Source organism: Oncorhynchus keta, chromosome 34 (assembly GCF_023373465.1).
Source record: "Oncorhynchus keta strain PuntledgeMale-10-30-2019 chromosome 34, Oket_V2, whole genome shotgun sequence".
In the NCBI taxonomy this organism is placed as follows: Eukaryota; Metazoa; Chordata; class Actinopteri; order Salmoniformes; family Salmonidae; genus Oncorhynchus; species Oncorhynchus keta.
Window position 1 is genome coordinate 50,855,761 of NC_068454.1, and position 25,641 is coordinate 50,881,401.

Below are 25,641 nucleotides of genomic sequence, written 5' to 3' on the forward strand. Positions count from 1 at the left end.
TCTAGTTTAACGGTAATGTTAAAAACCGATGTCAAAGTTGCTGCGCATACCTATATAAACGTAGGTATGACGTCACGTAAAATTTTGCGTGCACGTGCAACACAGCATTCATAACCTACCCACAATGTCTGCATTTTGTTCCGTTACATTTTCTTTCCTTTATTTAACTCAGTTAAGAACAAATTCTTATTTTTCATTGACTACCTACCCTGACCAAACCCGGAAGAAACTGGGCCAATAACGCGCCGCCCTATGGTACTCACACTCACGGCCGGATGTGATAGAGCCTGGATTCGAACCAAGGACGGTAGTGGCGCCTCTTGCACGGAGATGCAATGCCGCTGTGCAAACAAGCTCTAAAGGAAGCTCAGGTATTAAATACCTTCAGCCTTACATGTATATTGGTGGCATGCAAATGCAGGGGTTTTCCTGCCATTGTAATCCTTGGGTGTGAAATATAAAGTACACTACCATTCAAAAGTTTAGGGTCACTTAGAAATGTTCTTGAAAGAAAAAATGTTTTGTCCATTAAAATAACATCAAATTGATCAGAAATACAGTGTAGACATTGTTAATGTTGTAAATGATTTTTGTAGCTGGAAACGGCTGATTTAAAAAAATAAAAAAAAATTAATATCTACATAGGTGTACAGAAGCCCAATATCAGCAACCATCACTCCTGTGTTCCGATGGCACATTGTGTTAGCTAATCCACGTTTATAATTTTAAAAAGGCAAATTGATCACTAGAAAACCCTTTTTGCAATTACACTGCTCAAAAAAATAAAGGGAACACTTAAATACAATGTAACCCCAAGTCAATCACACTGTCCACTTAGGAAGCAACACTGATTGACAATACATTTCACATGCTGTTGTGCAAATGGAATAGACAACAGGTGGAAATTATAGGCAATTAGCAAGACACTCCCAATAAAGGAGTGGTTCTGCATGTGGTGACCACAGACCACTTCTCAGTTACTATGCTTCCTGGCTGATGTTTTGGTCACTTTTGAATGCTGGAGGTGCTTTCACTCTAGTGGTAGCATGAGACGGAGACTACAACCCACACAAGTGGCTCAGGTAGTGGAGCTCATCCAGGATGGCACATCAATGCGAGCTGTGGCAAGAAGGTTTGCTGTGTCTGTCAGCGTAGTGTCCAGAGCATGGAGGCGCTACCAGGAGACAGGCCAGTACATCAGGAGACGTGGAGGAGGCCGTAGGGGGGCAACAACCCAGCAGCAGGACCTCTACCTCCGCCTTTGTGCAAGGAGGAGCACTGTCAGAGCCCTGCAAAATGATCTCCAGCAGGCCACAAATATGCATGTGTCTGCTCAAACGGTCAGAAACATGAGGGTGGTATGAGGGCCCGGCATCCACAGGTGGGGGTTGTGCGTACAGCCCAACACCGTGCAGGACGTTTGGCATTTGCCAGAGAACGCAAATTCGCCACTGGCGCCCTGTGCTCTTCACAGATGAAAGCAGGTTCACACTGAGCACGTGACAGACGTGACAGAGTCTGGAGACGCCGTGGAGAACGTTCTGCTGCCTGCAACATCCTCCAGCATGACCGGTTTGGCAGTGGGTCAGTCATGGTGTGGGGTGGCATTTCTTTGGGGGGCCACACAGCCCTCCATGTGCTCGCCAGAGGTAGCCTGACTGCCATTAGGTACCGAGATGAGATCCTCAGACCCCTTGTGAGACCATATGCTGGTGCGGTTGGCCCTGGGTTCAATGCTAGACCTCATGTGGCTGGAGTGTGTCAGCAGTTCCTGCATGAGGAAGGCATTGATGCTATGGACTGGCCCGCCCATTCCCCAGACCTGAATCCAATTGAGCACACCTGGGACATCATGTCTCGCTCCATCCACCAACGCCACGTTGCACCACAGACTGTCCAGGAGTTGGCGGATGCTTTAGTCCAGGTCTGGGAGGAGATCCCTCAGGAGACCATCCGCCACCTCATCCGGAGCATGCCCAGGCATTGTAGGGAGGTCATACAGGCACATGGAGGCCACACACACACTACTGAGCCTCATTTTGACTTGATTTGAGGACATTACATCAAAGTTGGATCAGCCTGTAGTGTGGTTTTCCACTTTAATTTGAGTGTCACTCCAAATCCAGACCTCCATGGGTTGATAAATTTGATTTCCATTGATAATTTGTGTGATTGTCAGCACATTAAACTATTTTAAAGAAAAAGTATTTAAGAATATTTCATTCATTCAGATCTAGGATGTGTTATTTTAGTGTTCCCTTTATTTTTTTGAGCAGTGTATGTTAGCACAGCTGAAAACTGTTGTTCTAATTAAAGAAGCAATGAAACTGGCCTTCTCAAGTTGAGTATCTGGAGCATCAGCATTTGTGGGTTCAATTACAGGCTCAAAATGGCCAGAAATAAAAACTAGTGAACAACTGGGCAAAAGAACACAGACACTGGACCGAAGATTGGAAAAAAGTGTCATGGACAGACAAATCTAAGTTTGAGGTGTTCGGATCACAAAGAAGAACATAAGTGAGACGCAGAAAAAATGAAAATCAAATGAAAATCACATTTTATTTGTCACATACATGGTTAGCAGATGTTAATGTGAGTGTAGCGAAATGCTTGTGCTTCTAGTTCCGACAATGCAGTAATAACCAACAAGTAATCTAGCTAACAATTCCAAAACTTACTACCTTATAGACACAAGTGTAAAGGGATAAAGAATATGTACATAAAGATGAATGAATATGAATATGAATGAGTGATGGTACAGAGCGGCATAGGCAAGATACAGTAGATGGTATTGAGTGCAGTATATACATATGAGATGAGTATGTAAACAAAGTGGCATAGTTAAAGTGGCTAGTGATACATGTATTACATAAAGATGCAGTAGATGATATAGAGTACAGTATATACGTATACATATTTTTTTTATTTATTTTACCTTTATTTAACTAGGCAAGTCAGTTAAGAACAAATTCTTATTTTCAATGACAGCCTCGGAACAGTGGGTTAACTGCCTGTTCAGGGGCAGAACGACAGATTTGTACCTTGTCAGCTCGGGGGTTTGAACTTGCAACCTTCCGGTTACTAGTCCAACGCTCTAACCACCAACGCTCTAACCCTGCCGCCCCATATGAGATGAATAATGTAGGGTATGTAAACATTATATTAGGTAGCATTGTTTGGAGTGGCTAGTGATATATTTTACATCATTTCCCATTATTAAAGTGGCTGGAGTTGAGTCAGTGTGTTGGCAGCAGCCACTCAATGTTAGTGGTGGCTGTTTAACAGTATGATGGCCTTGAGATAGAAGTTGTTTTTCAGTCTCTCTGTCCCAGCTTTGATGCACCTGTACTGACCTCGCCTTCTGGATGATAGCGGTTCATAGCACTTCATGATGACGGAAGTGAGTGCTACGGGGCGGTAGTTGTTTAGCTCAGTTACCTTAGCTTTCTTGGGAACAGGAACAATGGTGGCCCTCTTGAAGCATGTGGGAACAACAGACTGGGATAGGGATTGATTGAATATGTCCATAAACACACCAGCCAGCTGGTCTGCGCATGCTCTGAGGGCGCGGCTGGGGATGCTGTCTGGGCCTGCAGCCTTGCGAGGGTTGACACATTTAAATGTTTTCCTCACGTCGGCTGCAGTGAAGGAGAGTCCGCATGTTTTAGTTGCGGGCCGTGTCAGTGGCACTGTATTGTCCTCAAAGCGGGCAAAAAAAGATGCTGGAGGAGTGCTTGACGCCATCTGTCAAGCATTGTGGAGGCAATGTGATAGTCTGGGCGTGCTTTGGTGTTGGTAAAGTGGGAGATTTGTACAGGGCAAAAGAGATCTTGAAGAAGGAAGGCTATAACTCAATTTTGCAATTGGAGCCAATTTCCTCCTACAATAGGACAAGAACCCAAAGCACAGCTCCAAACTATGCAATAGCTAATTAGGGAAGAAGCAGTCAGCTGGTATTCTGTCTATAATGGTGTGGCCAGCACATTCACCTGATCTCAACCCTATTGAGCTGTTGTGGGAGCAGCTTGACCGTATGGTACGTAAGAAGTGCCCATTAAGCCAATCCAACTTGTGGGAGGTGCTTCAGGAGGAATGGGGTGAAAATTCCTTCAGATTACCTCAACAAATTGACAACTAGAATGCCAAAGGTCTGCAAGAGTGTAATTGCTGCAAATGGAGGATTCTTTGACGAAAGCAAAGTTTGAAGGACCATTTTTTTCAATTAAAAATCATTATTTATAACCGTGTCAACATCTTGACTACATTTCCTATTCATTTTGCAACTCATTTCAAATATGTTTTCATGGAAAATGAGGACATTTAAGTGACCCCAAACCTTTACATATTATTTGTTACTTTTCGGGGTGGAAAAACACTTTCAGTGTCAACTTAAACCAGATATAAACTATGTAGAAAATATAGAATTGTGTAATTTTGACAATGAACCCTTTATCAACTTCCCCAGAGTCAGATTAACTCGTGGATACCATTTAAGTCTCTGTCCAGCATGAAGGAAGTTAGTTATTTTCGCAAAACAATGCTAACTAGCGTTAATGCAATGATTGGAAGTCTATGGGTATCTGCTAGCAGAGATATAAAATGGTATCCACGAGTTTATCTACTTCTCAAGAGTCAGATGAAGAGCCTCATTGCCAAAATCCCAAAGAATCACTTTAAAACAATTCTCTCAGCTCCATGGAGAAAATTGTAGCATTGCAGGAAAATGGCTTAAAAATGCAAACATCATTCTGATTGTCATAGGTACTTGGTTATCTGCACAAACCCTAGCTAATAAGCTAAATAACCACACACACAGAGAGGATAGGTCACACATCGATTACTAATAATGTCATGAAAAGCCCCTAGTGGACTAACCCGATATGACAGCTGGCTACACAAAGGAAGGGGGTTGGGTTTGAATGAAAGAGAGTGAAGACTGAGGGACAAAAGGGATTGAATCTATTGGATCTTGAGAAGCTATGCTACAGTAAATACAGAGTCTTACGCATTCTAATAAGCCCATTCATAAGAGGAAAATGCAATATATTTCCTCTGAGCTGCGCTTTGATAGATGGGTCAAAGATGGAAGACTGGTTTACCCAGCAGAGATCACCATTGTCTTTTGAAGAATATTTCTGGTCGTAGTGTTGTAGAGCGAATAGGTTAAAGTACCCTGTTGTTCTTGAGATCGTCTGTCCTTTCCTAGGCCACGTACGTTTACAGCTGATATCTCGACGTCTAGGATGTATCACTTCTTCTTCAGTGAATAATCATTCAAAGTTCATACCAAGTTGCCATAATCAGCTTGCGCTGTATTCTAGCTGGTCTCGTCGAAAATTCTCCATTTCAACGTGGTGATCATCACCTCCACGTTGAAATTAGCCCTTTTAAACATATGGACACCAGTTCTCACGTCGTCGGGAACGAAGTTTGACTTCCACCAACAGGCTTTTGTACCAGGGGAGAGAAGGGCGTGTTTTATAGTTCTAAACCAAAGTCTGTTCACTTGGGCATGGCCACTGAGTGGGCCTACATTTTACTATGAAACAATTATCTTATTTAGGAGGCTAAAATTACATTTAATGTTTTCACAAATAGTTTCAAATTTAAACATCTAAATTGCACAACAATGCCATGTGAATCTGATTATTAGAATGTGTAGACTTTCCAAGATACAATTTATGTTGTCCAATCATCAGATATAATGTCCCAGAAACAAACTGATCTGACATCATATTCTTTAAGTACCAACGGACACTTTCAACTGGTTGTGAAGGGAAAATATTGTTCCATTCCCAAAACTTTTGATGTTACCATGGTATTTACTGGGGGCGGGGGGTCATAAACCTCACCCAACAGGGCAACATCTTGACAGTATGTACATACTCAATGATAGGTACACCTTTAGCTCACATCTTGGCAGTAGTACAGTAGACTACTTTATCACTGACCTCAACCCAGAGTCTCTTAGAGCATTCAGTCAGTCCACTGACACCCGTATCAGATCACAGCAAAAATCACACTTCTTGAACAGAGCTATGGTCAATCATAAGGCATCAAAGCCAAAAGAACTGAATCATTTTAAGAAATGCTATAGGTAAGAAGGAAAGTAGTGTGGAAATCTACCAAAAAACAATTAGGCAACAACAAATTCAATCCCTTCTAGACAATATGTTTCACTGTAATAGTGAAGGTGTAGACTTGGCAGTAGGAAACCTAAACAGTATATTTGACCTCAGCTTCCCTAGCAAATCTACAACTGTCAAGCAGACAACGTAAGGAAATTAACCATGACAAATGGTTTGATGAAGAATGCAAAAACCTATGAAAGAAATTGAGAAACCTATACAACCAAAAACAGAGGCCCAGAAAATCTGAGCATACGCCATCACTATAACACAGAAATAGAAGGTACAGCACATCAGAAATAATCTCAATGTAATTGATGAATCCATAGAATCTAACCACTTCTGGGAAAATTGTAAAACTAAACAAAGATGAGTTATCCAACCAAAACAGAGATGTATGGATAAACCACTTCTCCAATCTTTTTGGCTCTATAACAAAGAACAAACAGAAAAATATATACGTGATCAAATACAAACCTTAGAATAAACTATTAAAGACTACCAGAACACTCTGGATTATCCAAATACATGTAATGAACTACAGGACAAAATACAAACCCCCCATCCCAAAAAGGCCTGTGGGGTTGATGGTATCCTAAATTAAATTATACAGACCACAAATTGGTCCAATTGGCTTTACTTCAACAGCATCCTCAGCTCTGGCATATTCCCCAATATTTGGAACCCAGGACTGATCACCCCAATCCACAAAAATGGAGACAAATTTGACCAAAACAACTATGCATCAACAGAAACCTGAGCAAGTGTCAAATACGCTTTTTACCGAATTACCATACAACAGACCACATTCACCCTGCACACCCTAATTGACAAACAAACAAAGGCAAAGTCTTCTCATGCTGTGTTGATTTTTTTTTAAGCTTGAGACTCAATTTGGCATGAGGGCCTGCTATACAGATGGAAAGTGGTGTTGGGGAAATAAAAACATACATTATAAAATCCAAGTAAACAAACAAGTGTGAGGTAAAAAATTGGCAAAAAAAACCTTGCTCTCATGAGGATCACCATAGGGAAGGAAGACCCAGAATTACCTATACTGCAGAGGATACGTTCATTAGAGTTACCAGCCTCAGTAATTGCAGCCCAAATAAATGCATAACACATTTCAACATCAACTGTTCAGAGGAGACTGTGTGAATCAGGCCGTCATGGTCAAATTGCTGCAAAGAAACCACTACTAAAAAGGTACACATAAGAAGAAGAGACTTGTTTGGGCCAAGAAACATGAGCAATGGACATTAGACCAGTGGAAATATGTCCTTTGGTCTAGAGTCCAAATTGGAGATTTTTGGTTCCAACCGCCGTGTCTTTGTGAGACGCGGTGTGGATGAACGGATGATCTCCGCATGTATTTCTCACCGTAAAGCACGGAGGTGGCGTGATGGTGTTTTGCTGGTGACACTTTCTGATTAACAAAAAAAAATAAAATCAACGCACTTAACCAGCATGGCTACCACAGTATTCTGCAGAGATACGCCATCCCATCTGGTTTGGGCTTAGTGGGACTATCATTTGTTTTTCAACAGGACAATGACCCAACACATCTCCAGGCTGTGTAAGGGCAATTTTACTATGAAGGAGAGTGAGGAGTGCTGTATCAGATGACCTGGCCTTCACAATCACCCGACCTCGACCAAATTGAGATGGTTTGGGATGAGTCGGACCGCAGAGTGAAGGAAAAGCAGCCAACAAGTGCTCAGCATATGTGGGAACTCCTTCAAGACTGTTGGAAAAGCATTCCAGGTGAAGCTGGTTGAGAGAACGCCAAGTGTGCAAAGCTGTCATCAAGGCAAAGGGTGGTTATTTGAAGAATCTCAAAAATAAAATATATTTTGTTTTGTTTAAGACTTTTTTGGTTACTACATGATTCTACATGTGTTATTTCATAGTTTTGATGTTGTCATTATTATTCTACAATGTAGAAAATAGTAAAAATAACAAAAAACTTGAATGAGTAGGTGTTCTAAAACTTTTAACCGGCAGTGTATATCAACGAATCGGCCAGGGCACTAGAACAGTCTACTCTCCTGGCCTCACCCTACAAGAAACTGAAGTCAAATGTCTACTGTTTGCTGATGATCTGGTGCTTCTGTCCCCAACCACACAGCACTATCTAGCCCTGGTCATTTGGACCCTGCATCCACAAGCCTATAGGATTCCATGAAAAATGGTAACGTGTGAAGGTTACAGGTAAGCCTCCATTTCAATGGTATCCCATGTCAATGAGATAAAAGAGACCAGTCACCAGCTCTGGGCAGTAGCTTTCTTATCCATTCCTAAAACAAGACACCCCTCCAAAACACTGTTCTTACCTGCCACTACAGACATACAGTAATTGTGGTGTATGACACTGCAGTCACACTGCCACTCTTGCACAAGAGACTAAGCAGACATACACACTTTCTCTGCATTCCCTCTCCCAAAAGGAGCCTATAAAATGAGGGATTGTCACAGCCAACTTCAGTTTACACAAAGATATCGCCCAGGCAGAAGTAGAACAGACAATATTTTCTCCACACACTAAACCTCAGTGGGAGAGCTGTTACCTAAAGGCCTTGTGTGGTTACAGGCATTTGGTACCATTAAGACCATTTCATGTTGGGAGCTATTTGACAACTGAGCCATGCAAAAGCCCATGTTCTGTTGTTAGATATGAGCACATGTAATGATTAACGTGGGAGTAAGGAGGGTTACAGTAACAACATCCTCCCCATCTACGCTTACTGCAGAACCAACCACAATAACATCAGTCGAGTCTGCTACCGAAGACTCATTCGTTGAGGTAGCCAACACACTAGGATGGGTCTGGGCCATGGATATACAAGGCATTCGGAAAGTATTCAGACACCTTCCCGTTTTCCATATTTTGTTAGCAAAATGGATTAAATAAAATGTTTTCCTCATCAATGTACACACAATACCCCATAATGGCAAAGTGAAAACATGTTTTTAGAAATGTTTGGCCCGCGGTTGAATCTAATTGAGGATCTCTGGTCTACATTTTAAGGATGCATGTTGTGCCTTAACAATTAATTCATGACCTTGTTTTCAGCCCCCCACAAAAATGTGTGTGTCCAAGGCCTTGTTCCTGGCTCCCTCTTCTCTGAGGGACACAGTGGTTCTATTCCCTTGTGTTTCAGAGAACAGGATTAATGACCAGCAGCAGGGACATGAAAAGGTTGTCTACGCCTGTTTACATCTGTCCCTAGGACCAGTCTCTGGGAATAAACACTGTGTGTGTGTGTGTGTGTGTGTGTGTGTGTGTGTGTGTGTGTGTGTGTGTGTGTGTGTGTGTGTGTGTGTGTGTGTGTGTGTGTACTTTTAATGAACACAGGCAGGTCAAAGCAAGGGAAATGTACAACTACAATAGCAGCCAGAGTCATGGTCACAGTTTCTCAGACAGGAACATAAACACAAGCTACACAGTAAGAAGAGGACAGACAGCATTTAAATCGGCATGTTGTCACCTGCTTCGCTGATTTGGTGTATGAGAGATGAGGAGGGGGGCGCAAGGTGTGTGTGTGTGTTTGAGAGAGAGGTTCTGTGTTAATTGGCAGAAAATCGCTGTCACCCATCTGAAGCACTGTGTGAGCCAGGGACACGAGAACTACAGGAACAGACATGATGCACGCACACACCCATGCACGTCGCACCCACACACACACAATACCTGTACCTGTGTGCTGCACAGCCTGCGTGCTGATATATTGGGACTATTCAAATTCCTATCAAACAGTGAATGCCAAAATCTTGAATAGCTAGTATATTTAGCATTCACCCCTATAAAAATCACCCACTGGTAAAGTTATGCAATGTTCTCCAATAACATTCAGTTGAAGTTTTATATCAAAGTAATCATACTTAACAAGTCTAGTAAAATAAAAGGTTACACAAGCAGGTGTCCTTCTGCCAACTTATAAAAACTCAACCTATAACTTTTGACCATTTTCACCACAACCATTTAGTGCTTATCGGAGTAAGCACTAAATGGTTTTAATGATCAAGTGGTTTACTTTACAATGACTTCAAACAATTGACCTTCCCGAAGAAACAAACCCAAAACCTCCCAGGCTCCATGCTGAGCTAGCGCTGCTGTCCCCCACCAGCACAACAAGTGGCTCAAACACAATTCTCTGAAGAAATAATTTCATATTGGCCTCTCCACTGATCCCCCTCAGCACAAGAGCATAACTGTACTTCACTGACTTCACTGCAGCCCCAGAGCTAAGGAAAGACTGGGTAGCAAGGCCTGGATCTAGGCCTTTAGACTAGGGGCATTTGACCATGCTTTTTAGTTCAGAACTAGGCTTAATCTGTTAAATTCTTCTTGGGATTTTGGCAATGAGGCTTTTTATCTACCTCCCCAAGTCAGATTAACTTAAGGATACCATTTGTATGTCTCTCGTCCAGTATGAAGGAAGTTTCTAACTAGCATTATCGCAAAAAAAAAGGTATCCATCCACAAGTTCATCCGACTCTGAGGAAGTAGAAAAAGGGTTTCATTGCCAAAATACAGAACTATCCCATTAATAGTGCATTTATCTTCTTCTGTTCATTAGCTTAAACTGGTATTACCAGCCAAGTGCCACCTTGCCCGGGGTGCAATTAAAGTCATAAATCCACCTAGATTTTATTTTGCCTGCTTTTCCAAGCATGTCCTAAAGGATAACCCCTGCGTGTTATTTTTCAGCAAAGCAAGACCGCCACAATCCAGCAGTGATTGCGGGAAGCGAACTGTTAAGACAGGCCAGAGATAAGATTTGTAGGTGGCATGTGCTGAGGGAGAGCTAAACTAAAACAGCTAGTGTATACATCACTCCACATAACTAGTGAGTATGTTCTTAATCTGCCTGTTAGTTCAGGGCTGTAAGGCCCATGTCTGACTCAGCACTGCCTCTCTTAAAATGAGACCATGGCCAGATATCCAACAAGTGGTGCTGCCTGATCACCAATTATTTCCACTTTCACTACAAAAGGCTCACATGTCCAACATATATATTTTTTTTAGCTAAGCAAATCAGTTAAGAACAAATTCTTATTTACAATGACGGACTACCCCGGCCAAGCCCTAACCTGGACGACACTGGGCCAATTTTGCGCCGCCCTATGGGACTCCCAATCACAGCCGGTTTTGATACAGCCTGGAATCGAACCAGGGTCTGTACTGACGCCTCTAACACGAGACAGACTGCTGTACCACTCGGGGGCCCAAACTGCTAAATACAGTATGTATGTGTATGCGACCAACATCAACACGTGTCAAACATTGAGTGTCTTCTTGAATGTTGCATCATGGCTGTTGTGTATAGTTTATCAAATCAAATCTTATTTGTCACATGCACCGAATACAACCGGTGTAGACCTTACAGTGAAATGCTTACTTACAAGCCCTTAACCAACAATGCAGTTAAGAAAAATACCAACGAAAAAGACATAAAAGTAACAAATAATTAAAACTTCTTAAGGTATAGGGGGCAGCATTTTCTCTTTTGGATAAATAGCGTGCCCAATTTCAACTTCCTGCTACTCATGCCAAGAATATAAGATATGCATATTATTAGTAGATGTGGATAGAAAACACTGAAGTTTCTAAAACTGTTTGAATCATGTCTGTGAGTATAACAGAACTTATGTAGCAGGCAAAACCCAGAGGACTAACCGTTCCAATTTTTTTTTTTTTTTTTTTTAAGTCTGTGTGCAGTGAATTCTCATTAGGAAACGATATTTCTTAGGAACTTGTTTTCAGTTCCTACCGCTTCCACTGGATGTCACCAGACTTTGGAATTTGGTTGAGGTTATTCCTTTGTGCAATGAAGAAGTATGGCCATCTAGGAACTTTGTAACACTGTTGAGAGTTGAGCAAGACTTGAAAAGTAGCTTGGTTTGAGGTCTTCCTGTATTGAACACAGATAGACCAGTCTTCAATTTGATTGATTATTAACGTTTAAAAATACCTAAAGTTGTATTACAAAAGTAGTTTGAAATGTTTTGGCAAAGTTTACAGGCAACTTTTGAAATATTTTGTAGTGACGTTGCACAATTTGGAAGCTGTTTTTTTTCTGGATCAAACGCGCCAAATAAATGGAAATGTTGGATATATATGGACGGATTAATCAAACAAAAAGGACCAATTGTGATGTTTATGGGACATATTGGAGTGCAAACAAAAGAAGCTCGTCAAAGGTAAGGCATGTTTTATATTTTATTTCTGCGTTTTGTGTAGCGCCTGCAGGGTTGAAATATCCTACCCTCTGTTTACTGGTTGTGCTATCATCAGATAATAGCTTCTTACGCTTTCGCCGTAAAGCCTTTTTGAAATCTGACAAAGCGGCTGGATTAACAAGAAGTTAAATCTTTAAGCCGATGTATAACACTTGTATTTTTATGAAAGTTTATTATGACTCTTTCCGTATTTTGAATTTGGCGCTCTGCAATTTGACCGGATGTTGTCGAGGTGGGTCGCTAGCGGGAACGCTTGCACAGAGAGGTTAAAGAGCAGCAGTAAAATAAGAAAAGCGAGGCTATGTACAGGGGGTACCGGTACAGAGTCAATGTGTGGGGGCACCAGTTATAGTCGAGGTAATTGAGGTAATATGTACATGTAGGTAGAGTTATTCAAGTGACTATGCATAGATAAGAGAGCAGCAGCAGCGTAAAAGAAGGGGGGGGGGGCAATGCAAATAGTCTAGATGTTCAGGAGTCTTATGGCTTGGGGGTAGAAGCTGTTCAGAAGCCTCTTGGACCTAGACTTGGCGCTCCGGTACCAGTTGCTGTGCGATAAAGAGAGCAGTCTATGACTAGGGCCTTCCTCTGACACCGCCTGGTATAGAGGTCCTGGATGGCAGGAAGCTTGGCCCCAGTGACGTACTGGGCCGTAAGCACTACCCTCTGTAGTGCCTTGCGGTCGGAGGCCGAGCAGTTGCCATACCAGGCAATGATGCAACCCGTCAGGATGCGCTCAATGGTGCAGCTATAGAACTTTTTGAGGATCTGAGGATCCATGCCAAATCATTTCAGTCTCCTGAGGGGAAATAGGCTTTGCCGTGCCCTCTTTACGACTATCTTGGTGTGTTTGGACCATTCTAGTTTTTTGTAGAGGTGGACGGCAAGGAACTTGAAGCGCTCAATCTGCTCCACTACTGCCCCATCTATGAGAATGGGGGCGTGCTCGGTCCTCCTTTTCCTGTAGTCCACAATCATCTCCTCTGTCTTGATCATGTTGAGGGAGAGGTTGTTGTCCTTGCAGCACACGGTCAGGTCTCTGACCTCCTCCCTATAGGCTGTCTCATCGTTGTCAGTGATCAGGCCTACCACTGTTGTGTCATTGACAAACTTAATGGTGTTGGAGTCGTGCCTGGCTGTGCAGTCATGAGTGAACAGGGATTACAAGAGGGGACTGAGCACGCACCCGAGGGGTCCCGTGTCGATGATCAGCATGGCGAATGTGTTGTTACCTACTCTTACCACCTGGGGGCGGCACGTTAGGAATTCCAGGATCCAGTTGCAGAGGGAGGTGTTTAGTCCCAGGGACCTTAGCTTATTGATGAGCTTTTGAGAGCACTATGGTGTTGAACGCTAAGCTGTAGTCAGTGAATAGCATTCTCACATAGGTGTTCCTTTTGTCCAGGTGTGAAAGGGCAGTGTGAAGTGCAATAGAGAATCCATCTGTGGATCTGTTGGGCCGGTATGAAAATTCCAGTGGGTCGAGGGTTTCTGGGATAATGGTGTTGTGAGCCATGATCAGCCTTTCAAAGCACTTCCATGGCTACAGATGTGAGTATTACGGGTCTGTAGTGATTTAGGCAGGTTGAATTAGTCTTCTTGGGCACAGGGTGGTCTGCTTGAAATATGTTGGTATTACAGACTCAGGCAGGGAGAGGTTGAAAATGTCAGTGAAGACACTTGCCAGTTGATCAGCACATCCTTGGAGTACACGTCCTGTGGCCTTGTGAATGTTGACCTGTTTAAAAAGGTCTTACTCTCATCGCCTGTGGAGAGCGTGATCACAGTCATCCGGAACAGCTGATGCCCTAATGCACGTACCAGTGTTATTTGCCTCGAAGCGAGCATAAAGTAATTCAGCCCGTCTAGTAGGCTCGTGTCACTGGGTAGCTCGCGGCGGTGCTTCCGTTTGTAGTCTGTAATAGTTTACAAGCCCTGCCACAGCCGACGAGCGTCGGAGCCGGTGTAGTACAAATTGATCTTAGTCCTGTATTCACGCTTTGCCTGTATGATGGTTCGTCTAAGGGCATAGCAGGATTTCTTATAAGCTTTCGGGTTAGAGTCCCGGTACTTGAAAGCGGCAGCTATAGCCTTTAGCTCAGTGCAGATGTTGCCTGTAATCCATGGCTTCTGTTTGGGTTATGTACGTACAGTCACTGTGGGGACGAAGTCACCGATGCACTTACTGACAAAGCCAGTGACTGATGTGATGTACTCCTCCATGCCATCGGAAGAATCCCAGAACATATTCCAGTCTGTGCTAGCAAAACAGTCCTGTAGTTTAGCATCTGCTTCATCTGACCACTTTTTTATTTACAGAGTCACTGGTGCTTCCTGCTTTAATTTAAGGAGGATAGAATTATGGTCAGATTTGCCAAATGGAGAGGGAGGGAGACCTTTGTACGAGTCTCTGTGTATGGAGTAAAGATGGTCTAGAGTTATTTTCTGTTGTTTAGATAAATGCATAGGCCCCCGCTCCGTGTTTTACCAGAGGCTGCTGTTCTAATCTGCCGATACCAGCTGTATGTTATTCATGTTGTCATTCAGCCACGACTCAATGAAACAAGATATTACAGTTAATGTCCCATTGGTAGGATGTACGTGCTTTTAGTTTGTCCACTTTATTCTCCAGCGATTGTACGTTGGCCAATAGTACCGATGGCAAAGGCAGATTAGCCACTCGTCGACCGGATCCTCACAATGGACCCCAATCTCCTTCCGCGAAATCTCAGTCTCGTTTTCCCTGCGAATGACAGGGATGAGGGCCTGTTTGGGTGTCTGGAGTAAATCACTCTCGTCCGACTCATTAAAGAAAAAGTATTCATCCAATTCAAGGTGAGTAATCGCTGTTCTGATGTCTAGAAGCTATTTTCGGTCATAAGAGACGGTAGCAGCAACATTATGTACAAAATAAGTTAAACAAATAAAAATAAAAAATACATTTTATTTTTTAAATAGCACAGTTGGTTAAGAGCTCATAAAATCGACAGCCATTATGCTAAGTATTCTTCAGATACATATTCTATCCTACTGCTGCTAGCTACTGCTGCTGCTAGTTACTATTGTGAGCATTGCATTGTTAAAAGCAATGATGGTCCTTCTGTGGCTCAGTTGGTAGAGCATGGCGCTTGTAACGCCAGGGTAGTGGGTTCGATTCCCGGGACCACCCATACGTAGAATGTATACACACATGACTGTACGTCGCTTTGGATAAAAGTGTCAGCTAAATGGCATATATTATTATTATTATTATTATTATGTCATCTGAGCGAGAGACCTCGGTATATTGTTTTTGTAAAGTTCTGACAGTGTTTCATTGTAAAGTTTGATTTCATATAGTTTTGGATTTTGGATCCCGCGGCTCAGTTGAAGTGCACACTACTGCAGTGCATTCGGAAAGTACTCAGACTCCTTGACTTTTTCCACATTTTTTGATGTTACAGACATATTCTAAAATGGATTCAATTAAAAATGTCCCACTCAATCTACACACAATATCCCATAATGACAAAGCGAAAACAGGTTTAGATTTTTTGCAAATTTATTTAACATAAAAAAACAGAAATACCTTATTTAAATAAGTATTCAGACCCTTTGCTAAGAGACTCAAAATTGAGCTCAGGTGCATCCTGTTTCCATTGATCATCCTTAAGATGTTTCCACAACTTGATTGGAGTCCACCTGTAGTAAATTCAATTGATTCGACATGATTTGGAAAGGCACACACCGGTCTACGGTATAAGGTCCCACAGTTGACAGTGCATGTCAGAGCAAAAACCAAGTAATGAGGTCAATGGAATTGTCCGTAAAGCTCAGAGACAGGACTGTGCAGAGGTACCCTTCTGGGGAAGGGTACAAAAACATTTCTGTAGCATTGAAGATCCCTAAGAAAACAGTGGCCTCCATCATTCTTAAAATGGAGGAAGTTTGGAAACACCAAGACTCTTCTTAGAGCTGGCCGCAGGACCAAACTGAGCAATCAGGAGAGAAGGACCTTGGTCAGGGACATGACCCCATGTTCACTTGGACAGAGCTCCAGAGGTCCTTTGTGGAGATGGGAGAACCTTCCAGAAGGACAACCATCTCTGCTGCACTCCACCAATCAGGCCTTTATAGTAGAGTGGCCAGACGGAAGACACTCCTCGGTAAAAGGAACATGACAGCCCACTTGGTGTTGCATAAAGGCACCAAAAGGACTCTTAGACCATGAGAACCAAGATTCTCTGGTCTGATGAAACCAAGATTGAACTCCTTGGCCTGAATGCCAAGATTCATGTCTGGCGGAAACCTGGCACCATACCTACGGTGAAGCACGGTGGCGGCAGCATCATGTTGTGGGGATGTTTTTCAGAGGCAGGATTGAGGGAAAGATGAAGATGAACGGAGAAAAGTACAGAGAGAACCTTGATGAAAACCTCCAGAGCACTCAGGGCCTCAGACTGGGGCAAAGGTTCACCTTTCAGCAGGACAACGAGCCTAAGCACACAGCTAAGATAATGCAGGAGTGACTTCGGGACAAGTTTCTGAATGTCCTTGAGAGGCCCAGCCAGAGCCCGGACTTGAACCTGATTGCACATCTCTGGAGAGACCTTAAAATAGCTGTGCAGCGGCACTCCCCGTCCATCCTGATAGAGCCTGAGAGGATTTGCAGAGAAGAAGAATGTGAGAAACTCCTCAAATACAGGTGTGCCAAGCTTGTAGCATCATACAAAGTACTGAGTAAAAGGTCTGATTACTTATGTAAATGTGATCCATTTAAAATTTTATACATTTGCAACAATTTCTAAATACCAGTTTTTGCTTTGTCATTATGGTGTAATGTGTGTAGATTGATGAGGATGATTTATTTCATCAATTTTAGAGTAATGCTGTAATCTAACAAAATGTGGAAAAAGTCTGAATACTTTCCGAATGCACTGCACTACACACACCTAAAATTTCTAAATTCCATTATTTGACTTTTTTGTGTGTGTGTCTTAGATATTACTGCACTGTTGGAGCTAGGAACACAAGCATTTCGCTACACCCGCAGTAACATCTACTAAATACAGTATGTGAATGCGACCAATAAAATTGTATTTTAGTTACTAGAGGAACACAATTTTTTGTTTTAAAATACAATGTTTATATTTTAACACCTTATTGAAGTGACATCCCCTACTTAGCTGTTAGGAGAGGAGGCAGAAATCAATTATAAATCAAATGGAACAACAAAATAAAGTGACCAACCAACCAATTGCAGGAGACGATCAGATAGCATCTTGGAAACATTCTATCAGAAAATGTCTTGGTGGTGCTAGTCAGTATTACACTTAAACTGTAATGACACTTGTACAGGGAAAATAATAAAGAGGGAAGCAACAGATGATTGAAATGGGTAGATTTATTTGTAATGAAACACTGATGGGTTGTGAATGAGATTATTAGGAATGTGCAGTGAAAATTCGAAACTTCCAAAAGAGCGAGCTAGTTCTCTCTGAATGAAGGACAGTATAAAAATGAAAGAAATGTATGCAGATTTTAAAATTACACACACTAAGTAATGACCCATCAATATATTAGGTCATATAAAATATAAAAGGAAATAAGGAATAGATGCAAAGCAAACGCTTCAGGATTTCATTCAAAACATTTTTAGATCATGGGCATGTCATGTAGGCCTACAGTATAGTCTAACTTTTTGTCCTAAAATGCCCCTGGTGGCAGTACCTTTTAGCGTGCGTAAAAAGGAACCACGAACGCACCAAACGCAGACAATAACAAAAATGTATTGACCATGTCTATGACCAATGCACAGAACATGTCATATCACCAGTATAAGGAGATCTCATACGATCAACATTATTGTAATGTGTGTTTTCAGCCAGGCGACCCACTACAGTGCACCGACTCAAGTTTGCCAACAAAGCAGCCCATCACTAGGCTATATGCGTAATTTCATTCTGGGCAGTGGGCGCTCTCCAGAATTCATCATCAACAGCAAGCCAAAACTGGTTGAATGCATTCTTTGCTTTCACATTGCAAGATTATATTTCTGGAACTCGCATCTTGGCAGATGTAGGCCTATGTAGACTATTCTAAGCTATTATTCACTGTATAACATGATCAACTGCAATCATCAAGACTATGTTGAGCAAGTTAGCACATTCATTCATATAAATGGTCAGACTTGACGTTGGTGAATGAAGGCAGGTAGGGTGAACGATTTTTTAACACCCTTCTTTTTCCCGATTGCACAAGAATGTAACCATAAACAAAAAAATGCACATTTATTTTACGCACACAATTAATACTAGAAATGCATAATATTAGGCTATATTTCGACATGCGCGCATGTCAAATATAGAGCATATTCTTGTTTTATCCTATGTCAAAATACAACATTCAACATTTCTATCAATAATAACATAACATATTCAGATGTTGATCAGAGATCCACGATCACACTTGGCGATGTCATGGCGATGTTAACGCTCGCGAAACTCATGCGCAGAAACACGTAAATGGGTATAGGGGTCGTCTCGCGCCAAACTGCGCATGTGCAAGCTGTCTATCAGATAAAGGCCCTCCTTCGATATGAAGTCGTTTCTGAATTAAATGAAAACGTCCGTTTGTCACCTTCAAGAGGCTGGAGTGTTCAACTACTTAATACATTGGCTCGAATCAAGGTTGTGCCTTTACATTTCAAGAACATTAACTAAGGAAGAATTACTCTCATTGAGTTGTCAAACATCAAACCTGGAACTGGTCTGTTGGTCTGTTTCGCAAGCGTTCCCGAAAGTCTTGCGATGTTGTGACTCTGGGTTTAGAAACTCTGTGACTTGACAGTCAGGAAGTGCAATTCAATTCACGGCATGTACCACAGTTCCAATACCGTTACAGTAACAATATAATACTGTCCACTTTACACTGAGATTAGGCAACTTGAATCTTGAGCAGCTCAAATATTGGAAAAATATACTTCACAGCATTAGCCCAGAACTGCCACATTTCTTCATATTTCATAGAGCTTGGACATAATGGCATCAAATTATTCACGAACTCAAGCATTCGAAAGACTAAAATACATAGCGTGAAGTTACACCGTTTAGCACTACTTACCAGCTTGCTACGGTGTGGGTACTGTAGCAATGTAACCCGTAGCGAAAGGGCCAGAAGTCCGCATTCCCTCAGCTGTGTCGCGGTGTGTGCAGTGCAGATCTTGCACTAAACAAACTGGGTGTGGGGGCTTTCCCTAAGCCTTGTCAAACTGGAACTACGAAGCCACATTCAGTTGATGAGAACAACAAAAACCCAATCTCGCGCTACACAAACACTCAGCGCCGCCGCACGAGACGTCAAAAGGATCCCGCCCCCTTTCCTCGTCTCCCATTGGCCTGGCTTGCTAGGACATTTTAAATAGATGGGACTTGTGAAGCAAAAGTCCCCACTTTAAATATTCGTCATACTTCTTATAATTACTACCTGGAAAACGATTCCTCTACACGTTTACCCAATTTCAGTTTATGTGACAACAAAAAAAGCAAGTATAGTGTACAATCTAAACTGCTGTGAAATATATTTTCCGTATTTCAAGCTGGTGTATAAAACCAAAAGATGCAAAAATTAAACTTAATCACGTGAATCATAGCAATATCGCACATAGAACACATCTACTATCTCTTCTTAGACTTTCTGTCAATGAGAATGACAGATCTATAATTGATATTTCTATGTGAATTGGGTCGCCCAAAAAGTTACATATTGCAGCTTTAAGCTAAACACCTCATTCAAACTTTAAAATGTGTAGACCGGTCTAAAGGCCCTGTTGTGATATAATCAACTCCCAGACTTCCAACATACCATTCACTGTGAACAACACAACTTTTGACAAAAATATGCTACACTGAACACTTTCCAAAGTTAAAGTTAAACACAAAGCATATGAAATCTAACCTCTACTTCCAAACAATTTACATTTTTACAACTGTCACAGAACTTTAGACAAAAACTTAGGGTGTGACATATTGGTCTACTTATCTGCTATTCAAATCAGGAATCCAAACATAATTATCTGCTACCAATAAAAAAAAGACAGCTTAGTTTCCACATCAACTACTTTTTGTCTCAACCTTTACAAACTGACATTTTCACCACTTTCCCAGCACTTTAGAGGGTATAACACATTGGTATACTTCTCAGCTACTTAAGGGTGTTTTCACATGTAGTTCTCTTTAAAAGAACCGATCTCAGTCCTATTTAGAGTGAACTCTGGGGTAAAAAAAAAGAGCAAAATAACTCAGTTCTCTTTGTATTCACATTGACTCAACTCTTTTGCCAGTTCACGTCAACTATTTTGTGGACCAAGTCCTCTTTGCATTCGCATTGCTATGTTTAGAGAGGAGAGTTTGTGGTCTTACGCACATCCTTAAAAACATAGGTGCTGGGATAATAAAGAATACTAGTATAGAACAAGTTAAAGCTCCCAATTCACCACTTATTGACAACGTTTTGATCCGAAACGGATCTTCGTCAGGTCAAGCACATAGTGTTCACATCCCAAAATATACACATTTCACCTCACAAGACATGACGCATGGTGGATGCAAAAAACATTTGTATATCTCTAATAATTTAAAAAAACAATGAGATGGGTGCATGTAATGGTTCCAGAAAATAATAATATGTATACAAAATGTGTCATTCCTCTAGGTAACCCTGCTGTCTGAAACACTCATCCAGATGGTCAGTTTGTTTGACATAGTCACTCTGTGTACTACAAATCCTACATATGCGACTGTATTGGCTAATGGGGAGGCTCTTTTTTAGCGGAGTAGGGTGGAAGCGGTCGTTGAGTAACAGGGAATTCCTGTCCGTCGGCTTCCTGTATAGATCCGTACTAACCCCCCCCATCCCTCTTATTCAAAATGTCAAGAAAACGTATTTCATGTGCATCAAATGTGAGGGTGAATTTCAAATGTTAACTGCTTGTAAATTGATGAAGGAGTGGAATCAATGAAGTTCCTCTGCGGTGCCCTGAAATAGAACGAATACGTCATCAATTAAGCATTTTCAGAGTCTAATATGTCGCAAGAATTAATTATTAGGGCTGAAAATCACATTCTTCTTCTAAAAAAGAAAAAAACACATTCAGATTGGCATAATTCGGTGACATTTTACTACCCATAGCAGTTTGCCAGTGGGTCGTTGACTGAGGTAGTGTGTCATGGCTTCTAGGCCTCCCTGGTGGGGGATGTTAGTATACTGTTAGTATACAGTGATTCAACGTCAAAACAAGCCATAAACATCTCCCCATTGATATTGTGCATTGTCTTGAGGGTGTTAATCATGTCCATAGAATCACGTACATGTGCAAGGAGTCACACCACACTGGTTTTTAAAAATAAATCTATAAAAGCAGAAGTATTTTCAGTCAATGGAGGCCACAATAGGTCTCTCTGGTGGCTTATCCAGTCGTTTGTGGATTTTTGGTAAGGTATGAATGATGCTCCTGATTGGATAGTCTACTTTCATGAACTCATATTCTTTTTGCATAATGTTTCCACTTTCCATAAGAGACATCAGCTTGCAGTGAATCTCTTCTTTGAACAGTGGTGTAAAGTCAAGCTTTCTGATAGAAAGCGGTGTTGTCCATTGTCCCCGGATCTCATTCACATAGTCATCACGGTTTAACAACACCACAGCTCCGCCCTTGTCAGCATTACTCACTATCAAAGTGGAATCATTTTTTTAAATGTCAAATGCTTGCCTCTGTTCTTTAGGTCTTGTAGACTTGAGTCTTGTAGACTCTGTATTTTCGTTTCTTATTCAAAATTGGAAATATTTTTCCACCAATCTGCAGTATGTTTCTAGGGAGGGATTTCTGTATCTGGTTGGACAAAAAGTGGATTTAGCTCAAAAAGGTTTTTTTCATTCTATGGAAAATGTCATTCTACATTGTGTCACCCATAGTCTGAACACTCATCTCACCCATACTTGACAAATCCACATTTGGAGTCTTATCATTTATGGGACAAAATAACTCCATAAGTCTCAATGTACGAAATCATTTCTAAATCTCTAGATTATTAGATTAATAGATTATTATTAGAGATATACAAATGTTTTTTTGCACCCACTATGCATCATGGTCATGTGAGGTGAAATGTATATATTTTGGGATGTGAACACTCAGTGTGTTTGACCTGACGAAGATCTGTTTCGGATCGAAACATTGTCAATAAGCAGTGAATTGGGAGCTTTAACAGTAGCCTTCTTGTTCTATACTATGTTTAGAAAATAACCAATATTTTTCCCAACATGCAATCTGGGTTTTTACAAAGTGCAGGACAAGCCATTTAATCAGAATGCATTAGATAATGCCTACTTACATTTTGGAAGCTAATACAGTGCATTTAGTTTAACTATGACATTTACAGTATATTTGGAAAGTATTCAGACCCCTTGACTTTTTTTTTTTTTTACAAAACAGCCGTATTCTAAAATGGATTAAATAAAAACATGTCCTCATCAATCTACACACAATAACCCATAATAACAATGCCAAAACAGGCTTTTAGAAATTTTTGCAAATGTAGGAAAAAAACTAAACAGAAAAACCTCATTTACATAAGTAGTCAGACCCTTTGCTATGGGACTTGAAATTGAGATCAGGTGCATTCTGTTTCTACAACTTGATTGGGGTCCACCTGTGGTAAATTCAATTGATTGGACATGATTTGGAAAGGCACACACCTGTCTACAGTATTTAAGGTCCCACAGTTGACAGTGCATGTCAGAGCAAAAACCAAGCAATGAGGTCAAAGGAATTGTCTGTACAGCTTTGAGACAGGACAGGTGTCGAGGCACAGATCTGAGTTTTCAGCATTGTGCACCATTCTCTAAATAACTGAACTGCCTAGTTTGCCTGTCTGCAAAGAGAAGGGCAGGCTGTAAATTATTCCTGCTACTCTGATTCAATAGAGCGAAGCAGTCTCCACTCACCCAAAAATTCTATTTGTCCCAGACAATTTTTCACAGACCTCAAAAGCAGTCTCCTGATGTGGTTTAAGCATTGTTATTTTTCTATTTAAAAAGTGTAATTTTCAGAGTGAACAAATGAGCGCAAACCAGATGGGATGGTGTATTGCTGCAGAATGCTGTGGTAGCCATGCTGGTTAAGTGTGCCTTGAATTCTAAATAAATCACTGACCGTGTCACCAGCAAAGCACGCCCACACCAATCACACCTCTTCCTCCATGATTCACAGTGGGAACCACACATGCAGAGATCATCCATTCACCTATGGTGGTTGGAACTAAAAATCTCACATTTGGACCCATCAGACCAAACGACAGATTTTCACCAATCTAATGTCCATTGCTCGTGTTTCTTGGCCCAAACAAGTCTTCTTATTGGTGTCCTTTAGTAGTGGTTTCTTTGCAGCAATTCAACCATGAAGGCCTGATTCACACAGTCTCCTTTGAACAGTTGAGATGTGTCTGTTACTTGAACTCTGTGAATTATTTATTTGGGCTGCAATTTCTGAATTTGGTAACTCTAATGAACTTATTCTCTGCAGTAGAGGTAAGTCTGGCTCTTCCTTTCCTTTGGCGGTCCTCATGAGAGCCAGTTTCATTATAGAGCTTGATGATTTTTGCGACTGCACTTGAAACTTTCAAAGTTCTTTTACATTTTCCACATTGACTGACCTTCATGTCTTCAAGTAATTATGGACTGTCATTTCTCTTTACTTATTTGAGCTTTTCTTGCCATAATATGGACTTGGTTTTTTACCAAATGGGGCCATCTTCTGTGTACCACCCCTACCTTGACACAATATTGGCTCTCAAATGCATTGAGGAGGAAAGAAATTCCAGGCACACCTGTTAAATGCATTCCAGGTGACTACCTCATGAAGCTGGTTGAGAGAATGCCAAGAGTGTGCAAAGCTGACAAGGCAAAGCTGTCAAGGCAAAGGGTGGCTATGAAGAATCTCAAATATATTCACCAATTACTTCACAGTCCACGAGCCGTTCTCATTGTCCGCTCCGTTATCCAGGGGTAATCCTAAAAGTCGAGTCCTCAAACAATACGGTTCGGTACACAAGGGGGGTAATCCGACAGTCCAGGTCACAACAGGTAATCTCACAGATATTGTTCTCTCTTCTCCCACTCTTCATAACACATTTTTCCCTCCTTTCGCTGCCCCTTTGTGCAGGCCGCTTCCTCTTTTATCCCCAAGCACTCATTGGCTTAATGTTCCACAGCCACGCCTCGTTGGGGCAGGAAGTCCATATAAGGCTCGGGGGTAGAGCCAGCGGGCTGCAAGATATTTCCCTTCAATAACCACTCCCCTCACCTCTCCCTGCCATCTGCCACAATAGTTTTGATGTCTTCACTATTCAAATAATAAAAGTAAAGAAAATCCTTGAATGAGTATGTGTGTCCAAGCTTTTGACTGGTACTGTACATGTTAGTGAGAGACACCTTTCCACAGTCAGACGCTACAGACAGAAGTTGGCAGATCGGTGGTACCGATTTTAGACGAGTCCCACAACACTTGTGGAGGGTCGTAGGGCAAAACAACCAATATGTTCATGTTAGTGAGAGTCACGTCTTTCCACAGAGGGGTCATAATAGTTTGTCGGCCAAACCGTTCGGACGCTACAGAAGAAGTTTTGAGAAAAACTATTTTCAGGATCTCTCATCATAAGCCACGGGAAGTAGGGTACTGCACTGGGACATTAATAGTCCTGTATTAGCCGTCTGCAGCCCAGGCAAAACTCTAGCTCTGAATTTTAAGTCAAATGTTGAGTAACCAGCCCGTTGCCAACCTAGCTAGTTTTTTATTTTATTTAACGAGGCAAGTCAGCTAAGAACAAATTCTTATTTTCAATGACGGCCTAGTGGGTTAACTGCCTGGGCAGAACGACAGATTCGTACCTTGTCAGCTCGGGGGTTTGAACTTGCAACCTTCCGGTTTCTAGTCCAATGCTCTAACCACTAGGCTACCCTGCCGCCCCAGGGACAAGACAGCTAGCGAGCAGGCGATATCATCCTGCTTATCGGCTGTTTAGTATGAAAGACCAGAGAGGACATATTACAAAAAAAAAGATTCCATTGTTATGTCGAGATCACAACTTATGTACAGTATCTCACAATCAATACATAAAACACTTTTTGTCGATCACCAGATCATTTTCTAATGATCACGACATAACACAAGTTGTTTAGTCAATCACAATATAATTTTCTCATGGACACAACATAACAAAAGTTGTTTAGTCAA

General features: G+C 41.6%; 1 protein-coding gene across 4 annotated transcripts in view; it reads right to left on the reverse strand.

Moving 5' to 3' along the window:
* LOC118367239 (transcription factor HIVEP3-like) overlaps positions 1–24,587 on the reverse strand; it is a 102,265-nt gene extending 77,678 nt beyond the window's left edge. For 2 of the 4 annotated variants that reach the window (XM_035750460.2, XM_035750459.2), the window contains exon 1: positions 19,473–22,574. The gene's annotated coding sequence lies outside the window, so the exon portion shown is untranslated. Of the gene's footprint in view, positions 1–19,472 lie in introns of all 4 variants that reach the window. The other 2 variants (XM_035750461.2, XM_035750462.2) reach the window with 2 other exon arrangements.
* Between the last annotated feature and the right edge of the window lie 1,054 nt (positions 24,588–25,641).